Source organism: Nanorana parkeri, unplaced genomic scaffold (genome assembly GCF_000935625.1).
Source record: "Nanorana parkeri isolate BGI_ZX_2015 unplaced genomic scaffold, ASM93562v1 scaffold843, whole genome shotgun sequence".
Lineage (NCBI taxonomy): Eukaryota > Metazoa > Chordata > Amphibia > Anura > Dicroglossidae > Nanorana > Nanorana parkeri.
In genome coordinates this window covers 408,962-414,397 of record NW_017307111.1, presented here as the reverse complement: position 1 = coordinate 414,397, position 5,436 = coordinate 408,962, and positions in this window count along the sequence as shown.

Here is a 5,436-nt window from a genome sequence, read left to right as displayed (position 1 = left end):
ATTCATCCCCATTATTTGTTCATTGTATTGTTAAATTATTTTGTCCCACCTAACCCTGGTGTTCTTGACAGGCCATATAATCTGGGCCCTGAGCAATGTGCTGTTTGCCCCTTGCCTGGCTGTTCAGTAGCGATAAGAGATGTCAAGACCCCTGAGTGCTATTTAGAACCCTGTAATGTCAGAAGCAGCACAGAGAAATATTTCCAAACACTGATTTATTTTCATCCAGTAAAAGCCCACATGTTAACCTAATATTTGACATCCCTTATTGTCAGCATTCCCAAAGGTGTCAAGTATCTTCAGATGAAATTAAACAATTTGAATCTATTTAGAATGTTAACTTATTTGGCACAGAGGAATGGTGTGCAGTAATCAATGGCAACCAGTCAGACCTCGGCTATCAGCACAAAAGGGGGATAACTAATTATTCCCAGCAGCTTTATACAGGGTGTGTTGTATTCCTGCTTAGTTATTCTCAGTGGAGTAACATAGCACAGTAGCATGCCAACTTGCAGATAGTCATGTTGTTTGATAACTTTTTACAGCTATAATGTTTACCAGTAATGTTTCTAAAAGCATAATGAAGCTGATTGAATGGGTATACCTAAGCTATTCCCTGATATGTCCCTCGTGTTATGAAATGTTACCAGTTTTGTACCTAAAAGCCATGATCTGAAGTGGGCAGTTTATACTTGTAACTGGTTTAGCAGAGTCAGGGATGTATTTAACTTGGGTTATTCAGGTATAATACAGATACTCTTGCTTGTGATGGACTTGTTGAGAATTCTCTCAATGGTGATTAACAGGTATGGTATACACATGGAAGATAACATGCCTGTACTGTATATCCCTCTGAACTAAAAATAAGAGTTTCAGTTGCCTCTTGTTTTGAGCCTGATATATAGATTACAAGTTCAAAATAGTAATGTACAAGGTTCAACTGCTAAGCTAGGCAGGGTTAAATAGTAGTGACATGTTCAGTAGTGGCATTAAGTTACACACTGCATTTTTCCACTCTTGCACATTTTCACTGTAATTTTGTCTTATCCAAAGATTGTACCTACAAGTCCAGGTTCTGTATCAATTTTCCCTAGTGAGTAGTGTGGCAACTGGGCAACCTCGTGCATCAAGGAGTGATGCCACAAAAAACAAACATAACTACAGGGGAGGAAATGGGGGCGGGGAGAGCAAGGAGCATTAGAAAGAGGGAAGAAAAGATGAGAAAAAGAGAGGAGGATCCGTGATGCGCGCAGTGGCGGGGGGTCTACCCCATCGGGGAGGATGCAAGAACCATGTTAGATGGTACAAAGGCGGTAAGGAACGACTGAGGCAACATATTTGCTGCCAGATGGTCTCAAATTTGTTCATAATATTTTGAAGTTGTGCAGTGCGCTTCTCATGGGCCATTATCTAGTGGACATGATTGATCCAGTGGACGTGATACACTAGAAATACAAAGGGACTTAGTTAGCCAATTCTTTGCTATTTCTCTCTTTGTGGAAGTAAAAACATGTAAAGAAACATTAAACGCTTTGTTGGGGAGGCCTTCTCATTTACAGTTAAGGAGGGGTTAAAGGTACCAGGATCAGGACATCCTCAAAAGCAATTAGGGATGTAGGTAGCCACTCTGGCAGGCACCATGTACCAATGCAAGAGGACTTTATAATTTATCTCCAACATACTTGCACAGCGCAAACTGGATTTGGTGTTCATCCCAGGACTGTTGCCAGACTTCTTCATCTAAAGGAGGGAGATAAGCCCAAGCTATGGGGGTTACCCCCATAGCTTCGGGCTTATCTCCAGGGGTTTGTGAGAGGGTTAAACTCGCTCAAACAGAGATTATAATCTGGGGCTGCTTTCTTTAGTAGTTTGTTTAGTGATAAAGACAGGGAGCGTCTCCAGGAGCAATCTTCATCATGACTGTCGAGATCATCTTCCTCCGTATCACTGCTGGATGCTGAGGTGGCACAGACGCGAGTGTGGGGAGGAGGCACCATTTTGGCCGAGGTCCGGGTGATCGCTTCAGCGATGGGCTTGTTCTTGTGGGTGTTCCAGGGACCCAAAGAGGACATGGTCTGTTGCGGCAGAGTGGAAGTGGAAACGGTGAGTGAGGAGCCCTAAGCTCCGGGCTAGTGAGGGGTTTGCCTGGGTGAGCTGTGGAGCTGTCTCAGAAGTTGCCTGCCATGGACAGCTTTGCACATGCACCTCCCAGAGCATCTTAAATCTGACTTTTTTTTTCAGAAGTGGTAGATGCAAATGTCTACCCAGTGACCTTACTAAGACATTTTTTTTTTCACAGCGGAAGTAAAAGTAAAAGCCAAACACTTTTTTTAAAGTTTTGGATAAAGTAAGGTTGGTAAAACCCCTGTCAGCCTTTGTTTTCCCACATGTGCCACATTGTCAAGATTGTATTTCCTTTTCAATAACCACAACAGGAAGTAAGATGAAATCCCTCCAAAAAGAGGAACATCCCTGGTGGCCAGCAAGGTCAACTAGAGCTAATGTCCCCAGTGGAAGATTTCCCATCTATTCCTGTTCTGAGGACAGCCAAAAATGTGATAAGTCACCAGGACAAATAGAAAGAATGAATCTCCCTTACGGGTATACAGACAGCAATAGAACATGGCAGGTGTTCTAAACCCTCTCTACCCTATCCAAAACAAAAACGTTTTTGGTTCAATTGCAGTTGATGGAAGTGCAAGGTGCAGTTGATGGAAGTGCAACTTTAACTCATAAATTCCTACAAAATGTTTTTTTTTTTCCTGCAGTGACTTCAGTAGCTGGGTGGCAATCATTTTAGTACTAAGTACTTCAGTACTTTAGTACTTGTTTTTACAAACAAAAAAAAGCCACAGACCCAACAAATGAAAATATGACATCAACAAAAAATCTCACTGAACTTTACCTCAATATTCTACTTAAAGTATATCTAAAGTATGGGGTGATTCATCTCCTGCCATTTTTTATTTCCTTGCACTAATTGGGAAAGTGACACATCCCTCCAAACTAAAGGTGCCCATACACTGATCGATTTTCTTTCGAAAATCGTCCACAAATGGTCTTTTGAATGATAATCGAGCAGTTGATGGGACACCAACGATTTTATTTACTGTACTTCTGGCCATATTTACTTGATCCGTCAGGGTGGAAAACGTTTTTTCGAATTGAGCGAAAATCAATGGGTTAGTGGTGTTTTTGTACGAAAAAAATTGCAGCAAGAACAGTGCACATGCGCAAACGAAAATCTGTTCGGTCTATCAAATAAATTCGGTGAGTTAGTATTGCTAGCGAACGATTATCAAAATCAACATTGGTCCGTGCTTGATGGTCTATTTGAGCTACAATAGAAGGAGGGTTCTTGGCAGCAACGGAAATTTATGATCGAAAATCTATGGGTGTATGGCCAGTTTTAGGAGAATATTTACTTTCCAGTGACAAATTTTTTTTCATTTTCCCTCACTTTCTGCCTTAATTACGATGGTCACAGGAAATATAGGAAAAATCTCATGAGCAGGGGCACAATTTCGAAGAACATAACAAAGGTTCATATGCCTAACTAAAAAAAAACAAAAAAAAAAAAACTAATAATGCATTCCTAGATATATACAAATGATTTACCCTGAGATTTTTTGTCTACTAAATTAAATAGCAATTCCATGTAGGCAGATACATGCATTAGCAGATGGACGTCACACTGAAATGCACCTTGCAGGAAATACTAATTAGAGGACATTCTCCATGGTCGCCGGTAATTAAGGAAATCAAGGTTGTCTCCTGAGTTCAGCAGATACTGCTCCCTCCCTCACTGTTACATGATGACAGCTGGCAGGAAATGCTCACAGAATTAGGATAAATGACTAATTGGATATTAGTTTAGTACTGTCTGTGGCTGGTCATAATACTATTTTACAGATCTTCCCCAGTGTAAAATGTAATCTCTTCATACCCTTTGTTCATTAGTGAACAAAATAGGAGCCATTGAAATAATCAGGTCAAGCAGTCTGCATTAAGTTTAACATTAGCCACAGTATGGGTGACTAAGATCTGCTTTACAATAGACAGAGTGGTGCAAACATCAGCCTGCTAAATGCCTCTTGGTCTTGAAATTTAGGATCAGATGATTTTAAACATGTATAACCTTAGAATGTAATTTGATGGTCAGATAGCATTTCTGTGGCATTGCCACTTTATATAACAGTGGTGGTCAACTTAATAAATATAGAGGCCCCAAACACGTCCGGACATCCTCATACTGATGAAATAACTAGCAATTAGAATGGTCTGCAGAAGATATTAGGATAATAGCATTTTACCTTTATTTTGGATAAACCAACACTATTCTAGAATGCTGGTATTAGAGGAGTTCTCTCCCCCAGCTCCTTCTCTGACTGGCTGTGTGACAAAGTGGAAGTTTTCATTTATAAGAGGTTACATTGCAACACACACAAGAAAATATAATCTGTCTGTCCAAGTTGTTAATGTAAAATAGGATAATATCAAAATCGATTTGCACAGACAACTATCATGACAACAAAATTTTAACAACTTCTAAAACTTTGACTGACGTTGCAGGCAACCTATATGCTTCTTTCGTGACTAAATTCCTTAAAATGTGTATTCCAAGAGAGTTAAAAATGTACATTATATGAAGTATATGGTAAAAATATATATTTTTTTTACAAGAAAAAGGAGGTCTTTACAGTAACAGCGGCTACATCCCCTACTGCATGAGCCAAAATTTCATGGGGAAATTTTGTTTCAGGGAAATTGATCTGACTTCCTATGTGGTATCATGAAGGAACATTTTACACTGTGAAGAAAGACTGGTCACTGTTCTGTTATATTTTCCTTTTTCTGGAACAAAACACCAGGGGTTTGTGAGAGGTTGAACTTCATTAATGACTTTCCAAACTATGAAGTCCAGGACTTTTTAGAGTCTCTCCCATCCTCTGAAACTCCTTAACCCAACCTGGCCGTCTATCTCCTAGTCTGACTGCAATTCCTAAAAACTAATTTCTTCAGGGAAGCCTATCCCGACACAAACTAAGCACTGAACTATCCCCCGATGCTGGCGACGTACGTCGTCAGTCACGAAGGGGTTAAATGGAAATCGATTTAAAGTGGAAGTGCTGTAAACCAAAATAAATGAGCCCCACCTCCTTTCCGAACAGATGAGGAATAAAATGCTCATATTTCTAGGGGATGGGAAAGGACAGTATCACTTACCTTAAGCCATAGTCCCATGAAACCTGGTGGTCCAGTCCTCTTATCCACAGCACTAGAATGCGTGCAGGCTCATCCACGTAATCACATATAATTAGGGTTGCACAGATACCAAGTACAGTACTCGGTACAAGTACATGTACAGATACTTTTGAGCTCCAAGACTACACTAGAGAACAATTCAAAAGGTAGGAGGCAGCTGTCATTTGTAAG